The sequence below is a fragment of the Nerophis lumbriciformis genome, linkage group LG10 (assembly GCF_033978685.3).
Source record: "Nerophis lumbriciformis linkage group LG10, RoL_Nlum_v2.1, whole genome shotgun sequence".
Taxonomy (NCBI): domain Eukaryota; kingdom Metazoa; phylum Chordata; class Actinopteri; order Syngnathiformes; family Syngnathidae; genus Nerophis; species Nerophis lumbriciformis.
Genome location: NC_084557.2, coordinates 19,997,371 through 20,009,372, shown reverse-complemented (window position 1 = coordinate 20,009,372; position 12,002 = coordinate 19,997,371). Strand labels below are relative to the sequence as shown.

General features: G+C 38.6%; 1 protein-coding gene across 1 annotated transcript in view; it reads left to right on the top strand.

The window, feature by feature from the left end:
* The first annotated feature begins 10,109 nt into the window (after positions 1-10,109).
* The window catches only part of mtss1la (MTSS I-BAR domain containing 2a), a 77,534-nt gene continuing 75,641 nt past the window's right edge, over positions 10,110-12,002 (top strand). The window contains exon 1 of the mRNA XM_061970105.2: positions 10,110-10,313. The gene's annotated coding sequence lies outside the window, so the exon portion shown is untranslated. The remainder of the gene's footprint in view (positions 10,314-12,002) is intronic.

The following is a 12,002-nucleotide window of genomic DNA, read 5'->3' as shown; positions in this document are numbered from 1 at the left end:
ACAGATTTGTTTTTGTATTTTTGGTCCAATATGGCTCTTTCAACATTTTGGGTTGCCGACCCCTGTGCTGGTTATATATGTTGGCTATATAGTCCAAGTTTCAACCGCAGATTTGATGGATACATGACAATTTCAGAACAAGTATAACATATGATAATGAACGATAGTGGTTAGAGTGTCCGCCCTGAGATCGGTAGGTTGTGAGTTCAAACCCCGGCCGAGCCATACCAAAGACTATAAAAATGGGACCCATTACCTCCCTGCTTGGCACTCAGCATCAAAGGTTGGAATTGGGGGTTAAATCACCAAAAATTATTCCCGGGCGCGGCCACCACTGCAGTTCACTGCTCCCCTCACCACCCAGGGGGTGATCAAGGGTGATGATTCAAATGCAAAGAATAATTTCGCCACACCTAGTGTGTGTGTGACAATCATTGGTGCTCTAACTTTAACTTAATGACAAGTCGTTTTTTTTGTTGGATTCTTAGTCCGCATGATGTCCAATTCATGTTTTTTCTTGTTCCAGCTGTCCATCGTGTGACAGGTCGGCTCACCCGGGCCCACGCTACTGCTGGAAAGTACTTTGTCAATAGCATTGAACGACCATGAGATTAGTTCCATCTTGAATTACCATGAATTGATTAACGTGGACCTCGACTTAAACAAGTTGAAAAACTTATTCGGGTGTTACCATTTAGTGGTCAATTGTACTGTACTGTGCAATCTACTAATAAAAGTTTCAATCAATCAATCAATGCCTGGGCATCTTTCGTCTTCTGAAGCCTTGTCTGGTGTGTTATGTGAAGTGAAGTGAAGTGAATTATATTTATATAGCGCTTTTCTCTAGTGACTCAAAGCGCTTTACATAGTGAAACCCAATATCTAAGTTACATTTAAACCAGTGTGGGTGGCACTGGGAGCAGGTGGGTATAGTGTCTTGCCCAAGGACACAACGGCAGTGACTAGGATGGCAGAAGCGGTGATCGGACCTGGAACCCTCAAGTTGCTGGCACGGCCACTCTATTAACCGAGCTATACCCCCCGTATTCCACAGTGAGTTATATTGCACCTGTGTCCCACAGTTGAGATATTCCAAGCAACTAGTCATGTTTTTGATAGTTTCCCAACAACACATTTTTTTACCGCAAGGTTGAACACTCTTAGGCTAGAACACAGTTTAATTTCTACGCTCACGTTGTCCCACATTTTCCACCCCAGCTATAGATAACGTTTGAGCCTTGAATGTGGATTTTATCATGTTATGTTTGAATTTCAGGACAACCCTGAGTCCATGTGGACCATCTCCTGAGTGAAAACAGTGTATATGTATATGTGTATATTTGCAGGTAGAGCCCTTTGTGAGGCCATAAACGTAACTTGAAGGCTACTGTATTGGATTATGTCATGTAGTTTAAGAAAATTACTCATTACTCCATAGTATTTCTAGCATTCTTATACTTTTCTCCATGCTGTTGTCCTTGAATGTGATGTATCACCTATAACGCCAGGGGCTCCCACCAACTGAATGTTATGGTAAGTTTTTTCATGTACTAATTTTTCATGCACTTATTTGCTATATCTATCAGCCAAACATGGAATGTTGATTGATTGATTGAAACTTTTATTAGTAGATTGCACAGTGAAGTACATATTCCGTACAATTGACCACTAAATGGTAACACCCGAATAAGTTTTTCAACTTGTTTAAATCGTGGTCCACTTAAATTGATTCATGATACAGATATATACTATTTTCATAATACAGTCATCACACAAGATAATCATCAGAGTATATACATTGAATTATTTACATTATTTACAATCCGGGGTGTGGGATATGGAGGGGGGGGGTTGAGGATTGGTTGGTATCAACACTTCAGTCATCAACAATTGCATCATCAGAGAAATGGACATTGGAACAGAGTAGGACTGAATAATGCCTACATTAAACCGGTCCCTAGTGCAAAAAAGGTTGGGGACCCCTGCGCTACACTATACCTGTCACGACTAGGACTGTGGCGTGGTTTGTTCTCTCGAGGTGCAAAAGATTTGGATCAGATATGACTTGCAGGGGAGTACATGATTTATTTAAACACTATAACTACAAAAAAAAAGGATCAAACAAAAGGCACGCACAGGGGCGGAAGTACAAAACTTGACTATAAACACAAAACTTGCACAAAGGCAGAAACTATGAACAATTAAACAAAACTTGCAAACTCTGGCATGAATAAGGAAAACTTACTTGAACGAGTAACCGGCATGAAAAAAGAGCAGCAAGGGTCTTAAGGGTGTGTGGAGAGTGTGCAGAAGCATAAATGCGGGATGTCGCCAGCAAGACAAACTGAAAACAATGAACTTAAATACTATAGACATGATTAACGAAAACAGGTGCGTGACTCAAAACGTGAAACAGGTGCGTGACGTGACAGGTGAAAACTAATGGGTTGCTATGGTGACAAACAAGAGTGCATAATGAGTCCAAACGTGGAACAGGTGAAACTAATGGGTAACCATGGAAACAAGACAAGGGAGTGAAAAGCCAGAAACTAAAGAGTCCAATAACTAAACAAAACAAAACATGACTAAAACAAAACATGATTACACAGACATGACAATACCAGCCCGTGTTAACCACATTGCAAAAAAACATCTACGGCGGGGGCAAATGCAAGATTACGCACCCCCGCCCGCCCCTTGACCTCCCCGTGCTAATGAAGTAACGGATTGCTTTTCTGGATCGGCTGAAACGTAAACATTCTTTTATCGCCACATTGCTACAATGACTTCCAAGTCTACAAACGAGGTTATATAAGCCTCGGAAAAAAAATAAAAAATCGTCCAATTCCCACCAGTGTTTGAAGCGGATGATTGCTTTCAGTGGGACAGCCTCGCTGCGAGAGTGAGACAGAACAGAAACCGTCCTCGCTGAATTATGGAAGCGCTCGCAAATGCGCACATGTATCAGTGGTATGGCAGAGAACAGAACATGCTGTTTTTTCCAGGGGTTGGGGGCGGTGATGATGGTGGTGATGAGGAATGTCAGCATCTGTGTTTGAGATTTGTTTCCGTTTTATGCCTGCCTTCGGCCTCAGATGCCAGAGTTTAGAACGCACGGACTCAGCTGCTCCTTCATGTCCTACCACATGGACAACAGGCAACATCCCAATCATACACAATAAAGTCAAGTTAAAGACAGATAATTTAAGGACCTATAACAGGGGTGTCAAACTCATTTTATATCAGGGGCCACATGGAGAAAAATCTACTCCCAAGTGGGCCGGACTGGTAAAATCACGGCACGATAACTTAAAAATAAAGACAACTTCAGATTGTTTTCTTTGTTTAAAAATAGAACAAGCACATTCTGAAAATGTACAAATCATAATGTTGTTAGGGTTGTTTTTTTTTACAATTAGCTGTCGCGGTTAATAGTATATATACTTTCTTTGTCGTTATTTATATTTTCTGAATAAATTATGTGATAATGTTCATCAGTCAACTCATTGGTGTTGATTTTCAATCCATCAAGATAAAAAAATGATATCAAAATCAAATTAATTTACGGAGTTTGATCATTTTTCTCGACTGATGTACTAACATCATGTGGTTTAGTTTGTACATATGTAGCATCATCTACAAAGATACAAATAATTGCTATTGCGACATCCAGTGGACACATTTAGAACAGCTGTTTCTTTCATTCAAAAATTTCAGGTAAATTTATATACTTAGCAAACTCATCCCGCGGGCCGGATAAAACCTGTTCTCGGGCCGTACGTTTGACACCCCTCGAGATCAGGGGTCCCCAACCTTTTTTTCCACCAGGGACCGGTTTAATGTACGCATTATTTTCACGGACCGGCTTTCCACGTGTTGCAGATAAGAACAGCAAAAAAATGAGCATGAAAAATAAACTCACTATATCGCTGAAGTTGTAATGTAAAGGAGTTGTAATATACACCTATTAACAAACGTATTGGTGTGTTTAGTGGGACAGGCGAAAGTTAAGTCGGAGAAAATGCGGTAGTTTATAAATTGATTAATGACACACTGACAAAGCTTAACCTATTGCTACTACAACAATCTACAAGGTTAATATAGTTGGCTTCTCTTTCTTCCCCTCCATTTATCTGCTTTCTTTTGTGTTTGAAGTTATCATCACATATATGTATTGTTGCATTTGAAACAATTGTATTGTTGATAATAGAGGTAATTATTGTTATTATTCATCATCAATAGTGCTATTTCTATTGGTATTTGTATTGCTTCATTCATAGTGTGATAATGCTCATTTTCATTTCTGTGTTATTTATATTTATTTCACTAACTGCTTCTTTGCTGTCACTTTTACCATCATATTTGTACATATCCTATTTGCTGATGTTGTTGTTGTTTTTGCTGTTGTTGTCTCTCTGTCTTATCCCTATCTTGTCCCCACAATTTCCCCTACTGTCTTCCTTTTTTTCTCTTTCCATCCCCTCCTGCTCCGGCCCGGCTGCACCAAATAATAATATAAATCCACTTAATAAAGTCAAATACAATTTAGGCAACAAGAGAAGTATACCACACTTTTCTTTTGTAAAGTAAATGTGTACAGCCTATATGGGCATCTCCATCAACAATATGATTTACCTGAGTAGCTGGACAGGACAAAAATAAAAAATAAAATTAATGTTTCTGTGCGGCCCGGTAGCAAATGCATCACGGACCGATGGTTGGGGACCACTGACCTAGATGTCTCAAATGTAACTAAAAAGTTCCCTTTATGTATTTTATGCTTCAGAAAATACATCTGGCCGTCATTTCCCATCATATCAATCAGTTTTTAAGTAATCGGTAGATAACCCACTGGACTTGGAACGCCCCCTTTCCATCACCAGATATGCCCCTCCCTCTTGGTGTGACATCATCTACAGAGCTGGATCCCATTTCCCCGCATAGACCGTATGGTTAAAGGCTTGGAGGTCACCATGCCCTTTCAGCATTTTCTCAAGCATCATGAGAAAAATATCAGTAGAAGAGGACGCAAAATAGAATACAGCGAGTTAACTTTCTTTTTCTGTTTTGAGTGCCCGGTCTGCTCATCTTTCCCCGTATTTTCTGCCGGTTCTGACTCAGTCTTTCTCCCCTTGAGGGTGCTTTTGATTTTCGGGGGTTGCATTTGACTTGAGCCATTTACGTTTTTTCCTTACAAAGTCCGACCAAAACCCTTCTTCTTGGAAGTCAGAATCAATAAAATGATCTCTTGCTTGGTCGGTCCCATTTGGGACCTGTTCAGTCCTATTGGACTGAAGAGGTCCATACTTTCATCATATTCCCATCATTTGGAAATATATGCAGACTGACCCCTTCTTTAGACTTAGACTTAGACAAACTTTATCGATCCACAAGGGAAATTGTTCCACACAGTAGCTCAGTTACAAAGGATGGAAAGGATAAGACTGGAAAGGATAATACAGGTATAAAGTTATATAAAATATAACATATATTGAATATTTACATACTATATATACAGTATACAATATATACTGTTATATTATTATATCATTTTATATTTTTATATTACATATACAATAGATATAACAAATCCAATTACTATGTACAATATTACAGTATAAGGCAGCACGGTGGGTCAGGGGTTAGTGCATGTGCCTCACAATACGAAGGTCCTGAGTTCAATCCCGGGCTCGGGATCTTTCTGTGTGGAGTTTGCATGTTCTCCCTGTGACTGCGTGGGTTCCCTCCGGGTACTCCGGCTTCCTCCCACCTCCAAAGACATGCACCTGGGGATAGGTTGATTGGCAACACTAAATTGGCCCTAGTGGGTGAATGTGAGTGTGAATGTTGTCTGTCTATCTGTGTTGGCCCTGCGATGAGGTAGCGACTTGTCCAGGGTGTACCCCGCCTTCCGCCCGAATGCAGCTGAGATAGGTTCCAGATAAGTCCCTTTTGCTGGTGCTGCTCTCCCAACAAACCATTGCAAAGTACAGGGCACTGGCCACAACTGACTGAAAAATGATCTCCAACAGCTTGCTGCACACATTAAAGGACCTAAGCATCCTCAGGAAAAAGAGTCTGCTCATGCCCTTCTTGTATACAGCTTTGCTGTTGCCCTTCCAGTCCAGTCTACTGTTCAAGTGGACTCCCAGGTACTTGTACTGCCCTACTACTGCCACCTCTTGGCCCTGGATGTTGATGGGCTCCACAGGGGTCATTTTCTTCTTGAAGTCAATGACCAGCTCCTTGGTATTGTCCACATTAAGGAGCAGATGTTTCGCCTGAGACCTCTGTGTCCTGTACTCCAATTCCTGTCCCTCTCCGATACACCCGACCACAGCAGAGTCATCAGTTTAGTTGTTTTGCAACAATGCATCTGGCAGACATAATTGATAATTGCTCCAAATTCTGCATGAAAATATCATGATTCGGGATAAAAATGCTACCAAAACAACCAACACAATATGAAATTGCCTCCAGTCTTCTGTAGGTGACATCAGCAGGCTGATACAGGCCCGCCCACAATTTGAGCCAGAAGTGGGTGTTCCAAAATTTCCTAAAACGTGTTACAAAAAAACTAGCCTGAAATCACTACTGTCTGTTTTGGGTGGAATTTTACATGGAGACATCATTTTTAGGTCCAGAACTATGAAACAAGTCCCAATGTTTGTCAGCATTAGAGAGCTCCTTTAACCAATCAAGAAGTTGGGGAAGACCCCTTTTGTCCACATCGAATCTTAATTTTTGTTCCTACTGATACCTTTTTTCCCAGTTTATGCATGACTGTGCCCTAGTGTACAAAGCAAGGTCCATTAAGGCATCAGTTTTGTGTAGAAGAACACAACCCTGACCATTGGCCCCAATGGCAGTTCTAGCTTCAATGGCGGACTGGTGGGTTTTGGGTCACAGGTCTTTGCCTGGTAGAGATGCGAAGTTCGCAAACAAGTTGAGTCTTTAATGTTTCAAAATGTTATGAGATACAGTGGAACCTCGATAGACTCATTTTATGAACCCAGACTGAATGAAAATATGCTTTGTAGTATGACTCTTGTGTCGGTGTGCGAATGTTTCATCCACCCAGCCATTTTGTGCCCGGCAGCACAACCATAGTGGGCGGGCTGATTGCTCTGCAGTGCTCATTCGGTCAGAAGAGCAGTGCTATTGTTAGCTACTGTGCGGGTTTTTACAACATTTTTCGAGTTTTGCTAGCTCAGTATGAGTCCAAAGAGAGCAATGGACAAGCTATGTTTGGAGATGGAGGTTGAAGGAGCTAATAGGAGGTAAGATGAGGTGTGGTTTGAAACATTCAGGAAGTATTGCCAGCTTTGTTTCCGCCCTTGCTTCCGCTGTACACCAAGAAATTTAACCGACAAGGTAAAGTGGATTTTTTAAAATATTTATTACTACTCATTGTAGCGAAGTTAAGGAGTTTTGTGATTTCAAACTGAATGCACCACAGGACTAGTGACAGTCCTGTTGTACTAGCTAGCTAGCTACCTACTTGTTGTTATTTTGACTTTGTTAATAAATAGAAAGATAATCAATTGTGGGCTATTGTGGAGAAATTTGCTTTTATTTATGAACTTTAGTCTATACGAACCCTGTTCAAGAACCAAATACTTTAATAAATTGAGGTTCTACGGTACTTATTTGGGGTTTTTTACGAGCCGTAAACTATAATAACCAAAATTATTAGGTAATACGTTCTTGAAATAGTTCAGTCTCTGTGTAGTGATGACAAATGTGGGTCGCCACTTGTGTTTAGGAGGGGGATGGTCGTAGAGAAACACTGCCCGAGAGAATGCCGCCCTGGGCAATTGCCCATGTGGCCTATATCTAAAACCACTATAGTCAAGCCCATCAAACACTGGAACTAGAACGTATATTGTGAACCATGTCAGTGACCTCCAACCTCAAAACTGTTCTTCTGTCTAAAATCTTGTAGAAGGTCTTCTCAATAGAACCTTCACATTGAAATGTTCCTAAATATGTACAATAGTGTCCCACTGAACTTGAAAGGTAGAAATGCAGTCTGCATGACGTGATGTGAGACCGCCACAAAGGCTTAAAGGGGAACTGCACTTATTTTGGAATTTTGCCTATCATTCAAAATCCTTATATAAGACATGCACACATGGTTTTCTTTTTTGTGTGCATTCTAACTAGTAAACAAAACAAAACAAGCAAAAGTCAGCTTAAAACAGAGCGCTGTATTCTACCTATAAAGCGCTTAAAAACATCCAAACACTTCCCTCAACGTTTTACATAAGTATATATGTAATGTAATAAAAGGCACATTGATAAAAACATGTAATATTTACGTATTTTGCTCATTTCAAGCATACGGCCGCACATTAATTTCCCAAACGCATCACAACTTTGGATTATTACTCACTGCAGACTTCATGAGAGCCAACAGACATAATACAACTTCACTTACCGTACAATGTCTGCTTTTACTTGGATGCTGATTGTTAGGATGCTGGTATAGTCCCGTTTAGAGGAAGAATGACTCATTTCCTCGGGGAAAAAAAGGGGGATGGAACCAACCCTCTTTTTATGTCTTTCTCGCCATTCTGGATCTAAATAGGACGTCAAAGTTGACCAACTTGTCATTCTTTCACTATCAAGGTGAGAGGCATTATTTATGATCTAGAACAGGGGTCCCCAAACTACGGCCCGTGGCCAACGTCCAAAATCTGGCCCGCGGGTAGTCCCGAGTAAGAAAATAAATAAATAAATAAAACAGTTTTTTTGTTTGTTTAATTATTAATTGTTGAATCTATCCCAGTGGTATCCAAACTGCGGCCTGCGGGCCAGATACGGTCCACCATCGTCCAAAATCCGGCCCGCGGGTAGTCCCGAGTAAAAAAAATAAATAAATAAATTATTATACAATATTTTTTTATTATAATTTTTTTAATTCATCCTTTTTAGCCCATCCGTCAATCCATTATCTACCACTTGTTACTCTTGGGGTCTCCTAGCCGCGAAGGCAAATCACATTGTCTAAAAATGCATTTTCCCATCGATAACGTTACGTCATCACGACTGCGTCACAGTGTTGGGTAATCTGCAATGAAACAGATTACATATATATATATATATATATATATATATATATATATATATATATATATATATATATATATATATATATATATATATATACATATATATATATGTGTATATATATATATGTATATATATATATATATATATATATATATATATATATATATATATATATATATATATATATATATATATATATATGTGTGTGTTTATAGCCCGGACCTTGGCCAAATTATTTTAACCCCATGCGGCCCCCGGGTCAAAAAGTTTGGGGACCCCTGCTCTAGAATTAACTTTCACGGGTTCCGAGGCGACAAAGCAGCTCCCAAGTCAATCATGTCAATATAGTTAGCTCTCTGTGATCACAGCGCCGTTAAAAATAGTGTGTCTGCGTTAGCGCTTATAATAACATTATCGCTAAAACTTGGTTAATATTCAGGTCATAAAATGTAAATGATGTATTAATGCCGGTTTTTGAATGATTATTTAGAGGGCTTTATGGGTGGAATAGAGAGTGCATTAAAAAAAAAAAAATCTGTCTTCTTGTCTCTCCTAATGATTGTGAACGACAGGCAAATTCAAATTAAATGGCAGCAATGTGTGGTGAATAATTGTGAAGTAGAAAATATAACACACTTGTTTCTTTCCTGGCTGCTCAGTACAACATGGTTGAACTAACAATAATTATAATTAGCATGAATATGTATGAAAAAAAAACATCTAACAAATTGGAGGTCAACCTGATTGTGTTTGGCCATAGTGATTTCTAGATGTAATGGCCAGCTTGTGTCCATATATGGCATATTCATAACAGGCTTGATGCAAATCGGATTTTTGTCCCCAAGTGTTAATCATGAAAAAGACAGAAAAAAATGCCTTTTTTTTAAATTTGCGGTTGTGCTAATCTCTGCTCTAATGTTACAGTTGAAGTCACGTGTTCCTGCACTTGTTTGGTCCTGCTCTGATGCCACATAGCTGGGGATCGGATTCCCCTATAAATATCCTATACAGAAGTCATGTTTTTTTCTCTTGTATGCAGGATATTATCACACACAAAACAAGGTGATTACGTTTTACTTGTTTATTTTTGTTGTAAGCAAAAACTCTACCCAAGAGGTGCCAAAAAAGTGGTAAATGAAAAGTGTTTGTGTGAAGTAACCATTTGTTTTCCCCCCACAGCCTGTCCGGTAAAGTGGATGGACCATTCCAGGCTGATGAGAGAAAGGCAGATGTGGAAGGTAATAAATTGATGGATGTTTATCAATAATGACCCAAGGTCCCATGCAGTCACTCCATAAAAAAATACATTAGTCGCTGGTGGCCCCCAAAGCCTCTTTTTATATTAACTTGAAGTGGTTTGCTCTTTATACTGCACAGATAACTAAACAAATCTGTTTACCAGAGCCTTTGAAGGAAAAAAAAAAGTTTATGGTGTTATTGAAGTCCCGTCAAAGCAACTGGCCGACATATGTACTGTATCTGCCCCCACTTCCTGGGTAGGTTTCTTGTCAACACTTCGCGGCGACTCTATTTTCAACCCATCACTCAAAGTTGCAGTGATCATTTCTCATTATGTCACTTGTGCTACGAGATAACTACACAGGAACTACAAGCTGTCAGTATTTTTTCATTGATAAAAAAAGGACAATGTGTAAAAGGGAAGTTGTGTCACGTTACAGGGCGTGGGACTTTTTGCCGGCCAAAAGTGGGGACTTCCTGCAGTTGCCTGACTGTAGTCTGTATACTAATCGCGCCATAGTACAGTATACTGTACATGTGAGTAGAGCAGTGGTTCTTAACCTGGGTTCGATGGAACCGTAGGGGTTCGGTGAGTCGGCCTCAGGGGTTCAGCGGAGGTCAAAACACACTCGACTCATTGTGTAAATAAAAACTTTTCCCTATCGGCGTATTACGGATACGGCAACAGCAGAAGTCAGACTGATTTGCAGGTGTGTAATTTGTTGTGAGTTTATGCACTGTGTTGGTTTTGTTTGTTTGAACAAGGTGATGTTCAAGCATGGTTCATTTTATGCACCAGTAAAAAAACATGGTAACACTTTAGTATGGGGAACATATTCACCATTAATTAGTTGCTTATTAACATGAAAATTAGTAACATATTGGCCCTTAACTAGTCATTATTAAGTACTTATTAAAGCCTTATTCGACATGGCCTTATTATAACCCTAACCCTCTAACCCTGGCCCTAACCCTAACCCTAACCAAATAACTCTAAATTAAGTCTTTGTTACTTAGAATATGTTCCCCTAGTGTCCAAAAAAACTCTAAATTAAGTCTTTGTTACTTAGAATATGTTCCCCATGCTAAAGTGTTACCAAAAACATATAACTTTGTCTTGAATTAAAAAAAAAAAAACAACATTTTATTTTTCACTAATGAAGGGTTCGGTACCTCCAACAAGGTTAAGAACCACTGGTGTAGAGTATATATATATATATATATATATATATATATATATATATATATATATATATATATATATATATATATATATATATATATATATGTGTATAATATATATATATATATGTATATATATATATGTGTATATATATGTATATATATATATATATATATATATATATATATATATATATATATATATATATATATATATATATATATATATATATATATATATATGTATATATATATATATATATATATATATATGTGTATATGTGTATATGTATATATATGTATATATATATATATATGTATATATATCAGTGGTTCTTAACCTTGTTGGATGTACCGAACCCCACCAGTTTCATATGCGCATTCACCAAACCCTTCTTTAGTGAAAAAAAAATGTTTTTTTTTTTTCAAATTCAAGACAAAGTTATATGTTTTTGGTAACACTTTAGTATGGGGAACATATTCTAAGTAATAAAGACTTAATTTAG